The sequence below is a fragment of the Cuculus canorus genome, chromosome 2, assembly GCF_017976375.1.
Source record: "Cuculus canorus isolate bCucCan1 chromosome 2, bCucCan1.pri, whole genome shotgun sequence".
Classification (NCBI taxonomy): domain Eukaryota; kingdom Metazoa; phylum Chordata; class Aves; order Cuculiformes; family Cuculidae; genus Cuculus; species Cuculus canorus.
In genome coordinates, this window is record NC_071402.1 from 140,737,748 (window position 1) to 140,755,424 (window position 17,677).

General features: G+C 38.8%; 1 protein-coding gene across 2 annotated transcripts in view; it reads right to left on the reverse strand.

Annotated features, from left to right (window-relative positions):
• Positions 1–17,677, reverse strand: part of NEBL (nebulette) — a 257,190-nt gene that overhangs the window by 137,924 nt on the left and 101,589 nt on the right. The window lies entirely within an intron of this gene.

The following is a 17,677-nucleotide window of genomic DNA, read 5'->3' on the forward strand; positions in this document are numbered from 1 at the left end:
AAAAAAAAAAAACTATAATTAACGCTGGAGCCTTCCCATTCCCACTTCTCTCTTCACGATGAGCCTACCACTCTCGTCCCTAGTTGAAAAATAAATTACACATTAAAAAAATGCTGCATGAAAAGAGTATTTAGAAGATTGCAAAGTCAAACGTTCATAAGTTATGGAATGCCTGCCCATAAAATCTTAATTTGTCCCTCTAGCACACATGCATCAGGATACTGTCTTCAATCAGGTATTCACATGTTACCCTTTGAGAGGCCCCCTGCTTTATTTGGTACACGGCAGAGATGGTTCCATGTGTGGTTGTATCTTTTTTCAGACCACACTATTCAAATCCTACTGTCAAGGTAGGGATATTAGTTTCCTCAGAGGCTTTTTTATAGCTCTCATTACAGTCATTAATCAATCTTCACAATGCACCCTGGAAAGTAGGAATGGCACTATCTGCACTTCTAAGACAACCTGCAAACTGATATGAAAAAGTTTAATTTCCAAAAACAGACAGCAGTCTCAAGGTGTTCACTCTCAGATTCCCAACACCTGAATATGTTCACAGTACAGATTTAAGTTACTTGTACAAATATTCAGTAATTCTGCAAATCAGTCCTGAGGAATCTCAATTTCAACATAACAGAACAAGATGAAATCTTAAAAATCTTAAGTCACTGTTGAGCAACAGACAAAACTCTGTAGCAAAGACAGAGTTGGGACCCATTTCTCCACCGATGGATTCAGCTACCGTATCCATAACAACTTTCTTTCACTTCCTATACTCTATCCACTACACACATCCAGATTTTGCAATGCATGGGAGAGCAGTAGTACAAAAATTAATATTTTCCTTTACAAAACTGATATCCAGAAAACATCCAGCTTATGCACCAAACTTTTAGTTGTTTTAGACTTACTTCACCAGCAAGTAGTTAATGTTATGATGGTAATATACAGAAAAAAATACCCTAAATCACAAAAGAAAAGTTCCACAGTGACAGAATACAGTTTGTCCTGCCCATCCTAAACCTGTATGTGTATGTTTATAACCTTTGTGTTTTCTTTAAATGCCATTTTAGTGTATATAGTTATCATTGCATACAGTTCACGCATAGGCCCATCATACAAATCCTTGAGAAGGTGCAGTAAATGACCACAGCAACGACTGTTCTTCCTGTGGAGGTGGCTGAAATACATTCACAAATGACTATAGATTTCACACGTGTATATTCTTTTCAAACCACCCTGAGACTATGAAAACATTCCTCCCTCTCAGGCTTTTGAGGACAGCATAGACTGGTGGCCCATGCCCTTCTGTTCATCTCCCCCAGGTTCAACCCCTTCCTTTCCATTTGACCACCCTTATCACATATGACTTTGTCTCCGAGCTTCTAAACTAGTCTAGTCCACCTCTCCAAGGCTACGTCTCTTTACCCAAGGCATTTCAAATACCTTTCTCAAATACGGTTTTTCCATTGCCTATTACCTCCCTTTACTTCTACCAAATGTTCTACAACTTCCCACTAATTCTCAGAAGCTTCCTTGAACATACTGGACAGACATAATATTCCAGGACTGTCTGGTGCTAACAAAGAGGTCTTAGGAGTATATGTGAACTTTCTTTATTTGAAGTTATACAAAACTTTACCAAATTTGGACAGAATTCTATAGCCAAGGACGTGTGTCTAGCACAAAAGACTTTCTTCTATCTCAGCAAGCTTTAACTCCTCAGCTTTAAATACTAAGGAAACAGAGCTATTCAACAACAAAAAAAACCATCAAGAATTTCAAGTAAGGGAATAAGTCTGTCATAGTGTCAGTCTTGGAAACAGCTGAGTATTTTGCATGAAAATTCTAAATTTGGCCTGAGGCAGAACGCTGACATGTAAATGTTCAGCCTTACTGCTTAAAGTTCATCAGAATTAGGAGCATGAGAACACATCTTATAATGGGAAATGGGTTCAGCCCTGCCTATAAGAGAGATTACCTATTGTTAGAAAGAGCATTTCCTGTTACTAGTTCCAAATGTACCAGCCATTAACTCCAAATAACCTTTATTCATCTTACAAAGGAACAGAAGAAGAGAGGGAGGGAACTAGATAGTTTTAACTTCACATTATTTTAATCCTTCAGTCAGATAAAAAGAGCTCCTGCTGTCTATTAATAAAACACTTTGCAGGAGTGAGGTTAACCATATCCTTCAGGGCAACTACTCTAAAATAATTAAAAAATATATAAAATATATTATTTTAAATTTTAGCAGTTAATATATGCATTAATGGATTTTGTTATCTAACTTCAACTTGTAGTTTTACGTCATAAAATTCACTAAGATTGTAATGTTTCAGAAGCCCATAGCTTATGTTGCCCACTAAAATCACTACTTTATAAGTTCGAAAGGGAAAAAATCTCTTAGTTTATAGAAAATGTCAAGTAATAAAGATGTCATTCAGAGGCCAGAACAAAATAAATCCTATTCTATATCAAGAATGCATATGAATGAGGAGGTTAGGAAGCAATTGCTGACTGAGCTTCAGTTTTAGATAATTTAAAAATTCTAATTTTTCTTACTTAGCAAACTTTTAATTACTTTTAGTTACTACAAAATCATGGATTAAAATGCATACTAATTGTTTTAAACCAATTTAAAACAGAAAATAACATTCTGTAGAGGAGCTGTAAATACCATTATAACGAACAGCCTAACTGTATACCAGGTCTGGCTGCGATAGAGTTAACTTTCCTCATAGCAGCCCATACAGTGCTGTGCTCTGTATTTGTAGCCAGAGCAGTGTTTGTAACAGACCAATGGTTTGGCTATTGCTAAGCAGTGCTTGCACAGCATCAAAGACTTCTCTCGATCTCTCCCAAAGGTTAGAGGTGGGCAAGGGTTTGGCGATGACAGCCAGGACAGCTGACCCAAACTGACCAAAAGGATATTCCATATTATAAAACATCATACTCAGCAAAAAGAAGGGGGGGGGGTGCATAGAGGGAGCAGGGCATCATTCATTAAGGCATTTGTCTTCTGAAGCAACCGCTACATGTACTGAGGCTGTACTTCCCAGGAAGCAGCTGGATATTGCCTGCTGATGGGAAGCAGAAAATAAATCTTCTTTTTTGTTTTGTATCTGTGCATGGCCTTTGCTTTTTCCCTATTAAACTTGACCCACAAAGGGGTTTTTATCATATTTTCTCCCTCTGTCAAGCTGAAGAGGGAGAGTGAGAGAGCAGCTTGGTGAAAACATGGCAGCCAGCCAAGGTCAACTCATGACAAACTGGAACCCTTGAAATTTAGTTTTGAAATAGAAATGTCTGTAACCCCTAGTGACTGAATCATAAATGCAGTCATTTCCTAAAAAGATGCTTTTTAGCAACTCATCACCAAAATCCCAACCAGTGGTTCATGATGTCTCCCTCCTGGCTCCAAAATTCATTGCAGTCTTACAAATACAGAGCACCCTCAGTGGTGAGTGCCCTGAAAAACTGATCCTTTGAGAGACAATGTGTGGCATAAATGTTAGAAATAAAACAGTTATAAATAACTATAAATGAAAAAGTTTCAAATGAAAATACTTCATGAGAAATAATTCTGTAGAGACCCACAGGGAAGGAATAAGTGATCCAACAGATCTTTAACAAATCAAACTTCTCAGATTCATTACATCAACAAGATAACTTTGAGAGGCTCGAAGACAGGATTGTGTAAATCTGTTCAAGAGGACAACATGAAACAGCCAAGGACAGAGGGACCATCTTACTCTGCACATAAAATCTTATGCTGGAGAAGATGCTGCTCTTTTGTTTGTTTTTTTTTCAGGTATACTTGGTACTTGGCAGCAAAGCCACCTACTAACAAAATAGGATTAACTTTTCCTGGGAAAAACACACTGAAAATATAAATGAAGCCTAAAAGATTGATTATTCTTTGTGCACCTACCCCTGGCCCAGACTAATTTGCTATTAGAGAAGCACATATCAGTTAAACAAACAACATGAGAATCCTAAAAGACCAAAAAAAAAAAAAAAGCAAGAATTCGCCATGGTGGATCCTCATGCTCTTACCATTACTGGAGAGCTGTGAATAATGCCACCTTCAGAAACACTCTTCACTCCATGTCTACCTCAAAAAGTTACTCAACCACTGCAAAGCAAACATCAAATTCCCAAAAGCTAAGGCAAAGTCAAAGCTGGTTTCCTGTACAGCCCCTTCTCCACTTCCCTGTACAGACTAGGTAGCTATGCCAATAATCTCCTTCCAAACTATCCCCTTTCCTTACTCTGATACATTGCATAGCCCCACAGACTACAGCATCATCGTGCCTGATGTCCAGCAAGGAAAAAGTAAGCAGGGTGGAATGAGAGGACAGGACCCCTCACACCAGGTTTTACTCAAGAGGAATGTTCATAGACCTAAAGTCTTTACCACAACCTGAATATTTATGAATTTGTTTCAGTATGTTGTATTTGAGGTTTGCTCAGAGCCATCTGCTCCTTCTGTGCCCAACACACACAACTAGTTCCCAAAGGTCACCATCTGCTAATACACTGGTTTTCACAGACTGGCAAGAAATCTCCTCCCATAGTACAGGTCCTAGAAGTGTATCTTGGCAAAGATGCCTTTGTTTGGACCTGTTTCTTCCATAGAGCACCTACGTCTGCTGATTTCGCCTTGATTTATCTTCCTTCTAACAAACTTAATGGCAAGACAGAAAAAAAATCACTCTGTAAATTAGGGTTTTTTAATGAATATGACTAAAAAATGTTTACAGGTAAATAAAATGTAAAGAACAATTCCATTCTAAACTCAGTAAGACTTCCTTCTAGTTGACTTATTCCTTTTATGAAGGATTCCTAACATTATTCTATCTGGCAAAGCTAGGTTTCAGTCTCCACAGCACCGCCTGTCTTCTGACACCGCCCATATCTCTAAATCCCATTAAGCTGCTGCTCATATTAGAGGTACATTTAAGTCCCATCCCAATTGGTCTGTATCCAATGTGCCCATGCTCTGCTTCCCTAATGGCAATAAATCATGGTCCTCCCACTGTCACTCAGTCAGAACTGTTGGCCACAGTAAATCTAAACATCCATCTGGAGCACAGGAACAGGGAACGGCCCACAGGGAGATTCAACTGTCCTCAAGATTTTTACATGAACTGGAAGCTATAGGTTGGGTGTTCCTTAGAGAAGTCAAGGAGCTATGGACTTCTAAAAGGCCCCTAATTAATTCATTTTGCTGGATCAAGTGACTGCAGGGTTAAAGACTTCACCACCTTAGTTTTATTATTCTTAGGCAGCAAAGGGAATCCGCATCAAAAGAAAAAAACAAATACGTAGGGAGTAAACTAAATCAAAACAAAAATCCTGTGAGCCTGCACTTTGCAATTTTTTCAAATGGTCTTTGGAATGTACAGAATCATATTTTAGATAATAGAGTAAAAAAGACGTTTTCACAGCTCACATCTCTGAAGCATTCATCATAACAGTTGAAAGAGAAGAAAGTTTCTCATTCAAAGATGTTTTAAATCTTAGAAGGCCAACACTCCAACATTACAAAAAACATTTGCAGTTATACAGAGTAAAAAGTACCACCACTAGCATCAAATACTTCTTTCTACACACATCATTCAAACATTGGGCTGTCTGCACTACTCTGTAGAGTACATCTGAGCGAGTCTCCAACAACCTCTGCACTGTAATTCCCTGAGGACTTTTGCAGTTTTGCCAGGGAAATACTTTGAACAAACGAAAATCATGGAATCCACGTCGGAACAGTTACAATGTTGGATGGGTGCAAATTAAAATGTATAAATAGTAGTTCTGGAGATAGATGTCTCTATAATGTGTCTCTTTATACTGAGGACAGCAAGAATGGCTCACAGAAAACACACAGGGAAAAGCGTTCCAATCCCCAGGACGTGCAGGAACAGGAAATTGGAGGCAGTGAGAGACAAATAATTTCAAAATGAGAAAAAGATGGAGTCCTCAGTTTAGAAGTATCACAACTGCATGTGAACAGTAACTGAGATCCAAGTAAAATTACAACTGAAGAGACAGCAATATGAGACTGTTTCTACAAGTTTATGTCCAAAGAAGTCACTTAGGCTCTACTCCATCAAAAGTTATCACCACTGAAACTACTTAGGTACTTCCGCTCAAGAAGTTATTTTTATGCCAGCTAAGCATGCTGCTCATGTGCCTTGCTCCTTGTTTTGCCACTAGGCAAACTGGAAGTCAGTCATATCTTTTTCTGTCAAAATATAGCACTAATGTTCTCCAAAGTCCGCATAAACAGAGAAGGTGACATAATGAACAAACCAAACTGCTTTTCCCCCACTTCCACCAGCAATTACTATCCATTCAACTTGTGAAACGAACTTTATATCAACATTTTAGAAGCAGTAAAGACGTTCCAAGCAGAATTGTAGCTAAGGAGAGAGGAGGCTACAACCTTCATGCCAGAGAAATACTGTCAAATTGTCTGTCCACTCCCTGTCACTTGGTATATTCTCTATTTGAACTACTTTACCTCCAAGGAACAGGAGTTTGAGGAGGTGGAGAATTTCTTACTCTGACACAACAGAAATAGATCTGCCTTTACCATATCTCATCTCCAGGCAGAAAATGAAAGATAGATATATAGAGATAGATATATAGATATATATATATATATACACATACACACACAACCTGAGTGCAACCTGATAAATAACAACAAATTTTAATAATATCCTCATAAATAAAATCAATGACAGCAAACTCCCCAAAGAAAAAGGTAACTATCCGATGTAACAGTAGTAAGGCCAAAAAAAAAGAAAAAAAACCACAATAAAAACCTCAAACAACATCTAAATGCCTCGCATAAAGATTTGCGAAATCCTGGAATAGGGTTTTAAATCCAGAGTCTAAACTAAATATACAGTCACTGTCTTGCTATTCTCTCCATCAGAAAGAAGAGGCAACTACCAGGAAAATTATGGGCTCATGAGCTGTGTACTCTTAAGGAAGTACACAGTAAAATCACAAGCATATGTGAGCTTGCTCTGCCTACTCTCAAGGTGGACAGAAAACGCATAACTGCTGGTTGGCTAGGGCATCAAGACTGAGCTAGTAAGTCCTGCTGAGAGGTGGGATATGTTACCTTGGGCTCAGTGCCATGCAAACCATGGTCATGCAGCCTTTAGTTGGCTCATAGTACCAGCGGAGAGCTCAGAGGCATCTGCCCACCGGGTACCAGAAAGAGTGAGGCACTGGAACAGGTTGCTCAGAAAACATAACACAAAAACGCACATCCACAGAAGAGACGGGCAGCCACAACAAATCGGGGGGGAAGAAAACCCAAACATTTCCCCTCCTGCAAAAACACACCAAATAAAAACCCCAAAACCTACCTAATACATCTTCCAAATAACACAAGGGCCACATTGGTCCAAAGAGCATAGAACATTTCATGCAAAGAATAAAAGCCAAACACTGAACTAAAAAATACATCATGGGATGTAAAGAAGATTGAGCCCAAGAGGGATGTAAAGAAAACTGACCTCAGAAAATGGTCATACAGACCAACGGTGCAAGTTGTAGTCATATATTATAAAAGGTAACCAAAACAAACACTAACAGGCAGCAGAAGCCAGCACAGGAGGCGGGGGCAGAGTCTGTAAAACCCTCACAAACAACTGCCAAAAAACAGGGAACATTTGCTGAAATGTGTCCAACTGAGAGCAATCAGAATGCAGCCCAAAACAAAATGAAGAGAAAAAGTATCTGGAAAATCTAGACTTGAACAACACAGACATACAGCCACACAGGCATTAGAGAAAATGGGTCATGGTACAATTATACCCCCTAGCTTCTGCTAATGCCTTAGCAAAATTTGGGGTGACTTATGGCTGCCACTAAGAAGCCATGTAGTTGGCACCTCATATAACACTTTCATTAGTAACTATCCTCATGCCTCTTTATCCTACAGCTCGTCTTATCTACTTCCTTGGTAAGGACATGGAATCTCTTATTCCACAAAGTTAACGGATCTTTTGCCTTTAGGTGCTCCTATGGAAGCTCCTTTCAACTGTTCCTTCTGTTTATTGATTACTTCTTGAAAACTGATAAATCAAGTGGAAGCCTGCAGTGCAACTCTGGTTGCAAAAACCATGTCCTTTGCACACACCCTCTGCCCCCTTTGCCAGATTATAGGCATCTCGTGCAGTCAGTTCCTACATATCTGCACAACCAAGAGCAGGGCAGAAGGACTACCCATCTTTTCCATTTAACTGTAAGCGGATCCTGAAAATCCTCAAAATTTTTCTGCTCTCCAAGTTCTCTCTCTGCCACTCAGTAATGAAAATAAAACTCCAAGCTACTGAAGCCACTGTGAAGGTACTCTAGTGCATTAGAAGGAACTTCCTTTCTAAAAGTTGGAAGTAAAAACGGGAAAACCATGGAAGTCCATGAAATCAACTTCTACTTAATGTGTGCAGCTTGGCACCCACAGATTAGTTTTAGTTAAACTCTAGTTACAACATGACAGTAAACGTCATTTCTTTGAGATGGTAAATTCCCCATTTTGTTCTTCATTTTAAAGTGGGAAGGAAAGGAAAGAAAGGTGAATGGAAAATAATACATTTAAGAAAGGCAGTTTCATACTAGAAAATACATAGAGAGTTCAGCCCTGGATGTTTGAATTTTCATCTACTTTCAACTCTGAATGTCAGATATTTTTAAGAAATTTTAGCTGCAGAGGGAAAAAACCCAGAAAATGTTGTTTTGTCCCAAGTAACAGTCCAAAAACTATCAAAACAGGCATTGGGAAGAGAACTGAATCACTGCAAATTTTAATTTTTTGAGTAGTCCATTAGCTGAATCACTTAGAGAGAATAATTTCTTATAGGATTCAGTATGTAGCAAACATCCTATAAATGCAAATATATTTACATTATCAGCCTCTCAAGTATGATAACAAAAAGCAGAGTATAACTGTCAGAAACATAGGAATCTCATACAGTTCCAAAATTTCAGCAAGACAAGCTGAGATCAGATGATACCAAAGGCTACCAATAAAATCACTGCTACAACCAGGTTCTAACTGTCTCTTCTTCATCCATTCTGATGCTTGCATCATCGAAATGTATGGTTTCCAATACCTCTCAGTTGTTGCCTCTACACCTTACATAAGTAATCTACTTCATTCACAAAGAGGATACGTGCTCATGACCCCAGAGTCCCTTGCTTGAGCCCATGTGTCTCCATACACACCGTGAACGGGACCCCAGTCATGCCACAACTCACTGGGAAAGAAATGGAGGTTATGTCACACCGCTGAAGCTACAGACTCCAGGGGTTCATAACAAAAAAATTGTCCTTGCTCAAGGGAAAGCAGCACAGTGAGAATATTGTAACTTCAGGACAGTATTGCAGTGTTGATGGTCACAGGTAGCTTAGGCGACATCATTTGTCAGTTATTCTAAGTAAAATGTGCAGTAAAAATACACCCAGTCCCCTTACTCCATTCAAAAATATTTGCTGCTTAGACTCTCACTTCAACATCTTTAAACTAAAATGAGATAATTAAACCTAGTCTTCAATTTTAGAATCTTCTTTGGGAGCCTCAGCTAAACCTTGTTACCATTCATAGGAAAATTCTGAGTAATTTCAGTTTATCCCTGAATACAGACATTAATCCAGCGAACTCCTCAGATGGTGATAACTGGCCAGGAATAATGTGTTCTTCAGACAAAAAGCAGATGTCTCCAACACAGACACCTACACACAACCTCATCAACCAGCCTGCATTTGCAGCGAGGGGAGAGATAGAGTCATTTCTAAGGAAAAACTGAGCTCATTCTGAGTAAGGTACTTAAAACACCTTAAAAAGAGCTATATTTAAAACATATTAAAATACTGTAAGATGTAAAAATACATCTTAAAAATACTTAAAATACCTCTAGATATCTTAAAAAGACATCTACAGCCAGGTGAAATTAATTTTATCCAGGGTCTCAACACTTTCCATCTTGTTATCTATACATCTCCAGTCATCCTGTATTTTTGCAAGCTGCTTCAAAGTAAATTCATGACCAGTTTTCTAGACTCACAGAATTCTAGAGTAACACAGATGCTGGGATAGAGTTTGGTGTGGGATCAGTTTTCAGATGCAGTTTTCAGCTGCATACAGCACACTTTTTTAAAAATTGAGAGCTGAAACACCAGATTTTTCCAAACTTTGCCCTTACAGTAATATGCAAAACCAAACTAAAAGAGTGGTTATTTATGATGTGCAAAGGGAAGAGAAGGGCAAGGTACCCTTTAAATATATCCATTATTCATTCCTCCTGAATACACATGACTTCTTTTTCAAACAGCAAGGGATATGTTGTGAGAGATGCCCTTCTAATAAAAACAAGTCAGGAATGTTAGTACCAGAAGGTTCCCTGCAGGCTAAAAAGTGACGGTTGGCTGGGCTAGAATCAGAGCAAAAGATGGGGTGTAGCAGCAGGGTGTGCTTACACACTGTAAAAAAAAAAAAAAAAAAAAAAAAGTAGGGAAAAAAAAAGTCCACAAATTAGAGGAAGTATTCCATAAACAAACTAAAAACCTAGGAAAAAAAAAAAAACACAAACCTGTACAAGGAAGAACAGCAGAGCAGATAGTGGCATTTCTTATCAGAGATGTTGGCTAATAACAATGAGCAGGAGAGGAGGGAGGGAGGGAGGCAGGGAGGGAGGGAAGGGTAAGAGGACAGTTACAAATCACCCCAGTTGTAAAAACTGCTCCCTTTGTTATATGGCAGTTAGTGGAGAGAAGGTGTGAATTTAAAAAGGATCTTTGTTATTTAGATGCTACCCTGTGCTACTTTTTCAAAACTTCCTTAGAAATGTATAATAAAACCAACTATTTTTCACTTCCAAGCACTAAAGGCCACAGGCTTGGGTTAAGAGTTGGGCTTTTTTTTCCTTTACAGGAAGAACTAGGACAGAGATCATTGCTTCTTATAAAAGATAGGAATAACATTCCTAAATTTGTATACCTCCTACCTTCTGACTGCTTTTAGGTTTTTAAAATGTCTACATAGACGAGCTTTATCATTACTGTAAAGACTTCTACTTGTGAAGAAAATTACGCTCATGAGAATAATTTTGTTATAACTCTCAATACTGTTTATCTTTCTATAATAAAGAAAATTTCTCACCTTTAATAAGCAGGAACTTATTCTTCCCCAAGACATTCTAATCTCTTTATTGTAGGGAAGGGGCAGTAATGGCAAAGATAGTCTGACAGTAATGATACAAACTGTGTCATTTGTATGCAAGGAAATAGGAAGATTGGCACACGATATTAAGAAAAAATCTGAAATATGCTAATTTTCTTAGATACGAAATGGTTTGCATATTTTTCAGAAATTTGTTTATCTGAAAGGGTAAACAGCCTATGTTCAGCCAGCTTGCTATCTGCCTTTTAATAGCTAACGAAACATCACATCCCAAAGGGATTTTGGTCCGCCCTGCTCAATTCACCTGTGCAATGAAGTATATTCCACAGAATGCAACTACAGCTTCTGTTAGTAATACAGCCAGCCTGCACAAATCAAATAGGCTGAAAAGAATTCCCATTTAAATGCAGTGAAATGTTCGTTAATTGCAGAGAATTTCATCCAAAGCCCACAGGACTCTTACACACTGGCATAATATGAAAAGACACAACTTCTGGCAATTGCAAAATGTGCTTTCCAACATACTGATTGGAATTGTGTGCTTCTATGTGAATTACAGATACAAAACTCCCAGATTCCAAACAACAACTGTCTTTTCCTTGATAATTTTTAATATTTTCTGTTGCAAGGAAATGCATCTACTCATGGCAGTAAGTTTGATCCCCAGATCTCCTATCAACTTCAGTGAACATTCATATATTTTGAGACACAGTGAATACTGCAGAATTAGTTCCGATATAACACAGAAGTCTGAAGACAAATACTGTTTCTTCACAACAGAAAAGTCACCAAAAGCAACATCTTTGTCACTCTATGCAACAGCCTCTGTAAAGCACATTTGAATCATGCATTGTTGCTTAAACAGGTCAAATAAAAGTAACTCTGGACAGGAACTTTATTATTTCCACCAAGACATTGTTTTCATTATTTTTCTATCAAAAAGCTTAAAAACATATTATAAGTCCTGCCTGCTGGAAAGATAGAATATTTTCAATTTTCCAAGGGATGTCAAGTTTTCAAGGGAGGCCATTCCGGTGTCTTTTCCCCTAAAGATCCAGTGCTTCTGAACTGGTCGGTGTGCACTGTAATGGGATTGTATACAACCTACTGTAACCAGCAGGAACATGGACTTCTAGAAACCCAGCTTCAACTAGAGTCAGTGTTTGCAAGAGATTGTTCTGCTTGACAGCTTGTAGCCATCTAGGCAGACCACATTATCAGTGAGGCAGTCACTGGTAGAGCAATAGTGAAGCTCAAAACCTGCCAAATGAAGGGTGAGTGCCTTTGCTGACACTTGCAGAACATGCTGGAAACAGGTACATAATGTAAGAGGACAATGAGCAAAAAAATAGAGACACCATACGCCCAGCACAAGACAGAGAGCTCAGAGAGGAAAGTTCAATTCTGCCACAACCACTGTCAGTCCACAGCCCACAAAAGGAATCATAGGAAATTAGCAGATACAGGTATATTATACACACAGCGTTACAGACAACCATCTGTTGTCTGGTGAATACCTCACCTGTTTACATCCTTCTCCTAGCTCGTATCGATTAAGTTCTTTTCAGGCAGATACTGGGGGGGTTTGTGTGGAATCTGTAAAGCTCATAGCACTAAAGCCACTAGGGACTGCAATAATCTGGGTATGTGCTGAAAGCTAACATTGTGGTAGCCGTTCTCTCTGCCAGAATTCAGCCAGGGTGTTCAGGTGGACAACACCACTCACTGAGCCACAGCACCCAGCCATTCACGTTAGTGTCATTCAAGAGATTTGAGGTCTACAAACCAGCAGAGTCCAGGAAATGGGCTACAAAAGGCAGAGGAAGGAAGGAGAGGAGGCAAAGAAGGACTGGCAGTGGCTAAGTGCAGAGTTATACTCCATTCCCTGACCCAGACCTGTGCCAATATGGTGTGTTAACACTGCTGGTGTCAAAGACATATCAATACAGAACCAGGCACTGCCTATACCAGACTTCTGAAATGTGTGAAAAGCACAGATTCGAACAGCTTGTCTGTCACCATGCACATGGTGCAGCTCATCCCAGCATATGGCACTGGCATGGGGAGCAGAGCGTAGATGCAGTTCATACCAGGGAAAAAAAATATTTTTGGTTTGCTTAGCCTAACTCCTGCCACTCAGAACAAACTGTGCACTGTGCAGGCACTATTGCAGCCTCAGTCTATGATCATGTCGGTCTTGATTCATGCTGTCACATCTCTGACAACAGCTTTAGTTCAGATTTGGCCCTCAAATCAACAAGGCATCAGATGTCAAGCCACAGGCTGATGCATCCAGAATGCCCTGTTCTTCAAGGTGTTTTTTCACTTGCTTACTATGCATGGGTAAGAGCCCGAGTGGTGGGGAGAAGCTCTTGGAGGAGCCCTAGCAGGTTCACCCTGTTGGATTCTGCTTGCAATGAGAGCTCCTTGTCCAACCCCAGCAGTGTGGGTGGCTGCAGAGGTGGTGGAGCAAGCAGTGGTCAAGGTCAGGCGTTCACCTGCAGCCTTCAGGGCAGCTCAGTGGAGCAAGGGTCTGCAAACCTGAGAGCTGGCAGCAAAGAGCTTGAATGGGAAATGAGAGGGAGACAAGAGAAACAGAGAGTGAGATGGAGTTACCCAAGATAAAGAAGAACAGCAGGGAAGAGAATTGCAAAATTAAACCAAAGAGGATTTGGGATATTTGTCTGGTTGCATGTAAACATTCTTGGGATCCTCAAAAAATTCTGGACCTGTCTCAGTAATTTTCTAAAGAAAAATGGAGAGGAAAATATATTTGGCATTGCTAGAATACCAGGTGGCTTCACTGTTTGGCAACCATCTGGTCTCAGTTTTCTCTTTGTTAATAGCACCAGCATCAAATGAGACAGAAATAGGAAATGTTAACTATTAAAATGTACACAATTAGACAAATAGAAGCTACCATAAAGCAAAGAGAATCCAGCAAATGGACAGCAGTGTTACGCACATGAAAATTCATTAGAAGAAAAAAAATAAAGGCAAGACCATTCTGAGTTATAACTAAATAGCAGTTATTTAATGCTTGTTGTAGTACAGAAGAATTATGATATTTTTGCTAATGGTTTATTATTGTCCTCCCCTCCAGCTCCTTCACATGCCGCTGTAGTAAAAGAGATGCAGAAACAGACAGAAATGTTCAGATTACAAAGAAGGCTACTCAATACAGAATAAAAAAAAAAACTAGAGAAAGGAGGAAAACAGAAGCAAGGCCAGAGCCGAAAATGAGTAAAAAGGACCAAAGGCCCACATTTATTAATCTGTCATTTAAAATTAAATTGAAAGGAAACCATATTTGAATTTCACATGGAATTTTTCTGTCAAAGATCGTAGAAACTGCACAAAGCACTTAAGACTTCTCTGAAGTCTCATTACTTCAAGATGGTTATTACCATCCCAAACCAAGATCAGTTATCACTTCAAAATATGAAGCGTATGCAAGGCTAATTTTTCAGATGGGGGAGAGCAAAGACAATCTGAAGGTTCATTTGCCTCCGTGAAAAACCTCTTGTTTGCACATATGCAGTAGGTAATTACATGACATGTTGCTTTTGCACATTACTAATCTACACCCACAACATACCTAATTACACTTTTGCAGGCTGGGTTTATAAAGACTTTGGTAAGTATTTGCTTTTTTATTTTAGACATTAAATAAACCACCAAGTAGAAACAGAATTGTAACAAGTGTAGCAAGCAAACCTCAATTGAAATTGGAGCAGAGAGCCAGTTCAGAAACCAGAGACTCTTACAGTTTCTGCCACTCGACTTCATGGTCTTATTCCAGATGTCAGAGAAAACACCAGATGAAAACACAGCAAGAAAATTGGGTATTCTAAAAAAATGCAACTATATCTCATAAATGCCAACATGTATAAAGTAATCATTGCCATAAAAGAATAGCACAATTCTCATGGTATATGTGCAGAAACTTTTCATCACAGTCATATTGTACACTAAGAAGATTAAAAACAACTCTGCCATAAGATAACTCTTGATGGGCAATTTTATTTTTTTTTACTTATTACTCATTTATTTTTATTAACTTACTCTTTTTACCAGCACTGTAGTGAGTGAATTTGTTTTGCTCATTTATACCTGCCAGCTAAATTGCTGACAAATACTTTATGCTCTGAAATTATTAATTACTAGTAAAAGCCAACTGAGACATTTATTAGTTCAAGCTAATAAGAGAAGCCCTGCTGAACAGAGATCAAAGAGCACACCAGGCGCAGAGTGAGAACCGATAAACATCAGGAACCATGAAAACACAGTAGCACTACCACAGGGGTATCCAAGGGGAGGCCAGTTCAAATCTGTTATCAAGGGCTCTGCACTAGCGTCTTTTATCAAATACACAATGCAGTGTATTTAATTGGAGCACCATAGCCTCAGTACCCTATCTACTCTCTGATACCATGACGAAAATAGTGAAACCGTGGAAACACTGGTTAAGAGCAGACCACTGACCCAGGCTCTTCTCAGCCACCCATCAATTTGCTGACTGTGTCAAGACTTTAAAACCTAAAGTGTAGAAAACACATGACTAAGTGGTGATGTAGAGAGATCTACAGAAAAAGAACTGAAAATTGTATTTTGGCAAGGATTTTTAACGTCAATTTGGTAACATGGAAATAATAAACATATATGAAAGGTGGATTTTTTAACTCCCTATCATGCACACTTAATCTCCTAGAATTTCTTGCTTCTGGTCTCTTTAATGTGATAACTGCTAAAAGACTATGTGTAAAAAAATTCAAGTAATTCAAGTCTTTGCATAGTGTTTTCAAACTGAGGGCATGTCATTCTTTCAGAACTATTCAAACTTGCTATTACTTTAAATGCTGAGAGTAGTACGTAAGGAAATCGGGCATACTGAATTGCAGGAACAAAAATGTTTTGAGTTATTGAAAACATGTTTATTACCAAGATGCAGAGCGTTACTATTGTGTTTTGGCTTTGGAAAGCCATCCTCAACTAGCTGAAATTGTTGCTTTTTTAAAGTGTCAGTGGGTATTTATACCACAGTTCATCATAATCATCCACTACAGTCTCTATCTCTTTAAGATTAAAATGTGTGAATTTAGGTTTTTTTAGATTTATCTACAAATCAACACAAAGCTTGCAATTTTGACCAGAAAGTAAGGAAATCGGTTCAGCAAATATGGAAACTGTTCATAATTTCTGTTATTAAGTGTAATGTATAGTTGTGACTGTCCACATAAACCGTTGCAGATGTCATAAACCAGCCTGGTAGCACAACAGTTTTCTGTAACATTTCCCACATTTAAACCCTGAATTTAGAAACAAAGAAAACTGTACCAGCTGGTGAAAGGAAAACACAAACAGATCATGTTCTGTTTTTATTTCAAATGGGTCGGTGGTGATCAAGCATCTTGTATTTTAGAGGTCTCCAAGTCCTTGCCTACTAATTAAATTCAGACACTGACCAGTGACACATTTCAGTTTGACCTCAGCCACCCAACGCTCTGCAAAGAATGTACAGGGAAAAAGGTCAAACAAATTCCAACTGACTTTTAACTACAGCCTGAAATCCTCTGTGAACTCCATACTACATGGTGCTTCTTTAAACGTCAAAAAAAGCTTCAGAAGAATCCAGAGAAACACCATCTTTCCCACGAACCTTTTAATGATTCCTTCAGCTTACACCAAAGGAATTCCATGACTACAGTAATTACATACATATCTCACAATCAAAACAGATTCAGTAAGCAAAACAGTGCACTTCTTTCTCAAGAAAAATGCAAAAATTAACCAAGTGCAGTATATATTATCTACTCCCAAATGATATACAGCCCTTAAAGCTAGCACTGATTTTATTGAGAGTTCCATAACTAAATCCACATAAATCTGGAGTTTAGGTCAGCCGTTCCTTTTACCATAGTGTGATGGAAGTGCCAGGTGCAATTCTAGCTGATTCAGCTGGAATTTCTGCCCGGAATTCAAGGGAGTGTACACGACTACAGATGCTCGACCACATTTTGAATGGATGCAGTGTATGCTTTTCACGTGCTTAAGTTGCTTTGCCAGCCAGTGCAATGGAGACAGTGCCACAAATCCAAATTTACATTTCCTGCTTCAAAGCAAATACTGCCAGATGTGCTATCTCCATCCATACAGGGATGCACAGGGACTGTGGGTGAGTTTGAGAAAAAATTCTCAGGGCCCTGCTGAGCCATCACTTACGTTACTGGCTGACCCTCAATGTGGAGAAAGTGGAAGGCAGGAGCAGAGTTTGCTCATGGGTGCTTTTTTGCAACACATTCTGAAATCCCATCTATTTATTCTTTTTTCTTTGCTGAAAATAATAAAGGCCCAGTGTAAAACCCACATTTAAGAATAATAAAATTTCTTGTAATTTATTCCTATCTATGTCCTAAATGTACAGGTTAGAAATGCACATATAATGCTCAGTCTTCCTTACCATGCATCAGAGAG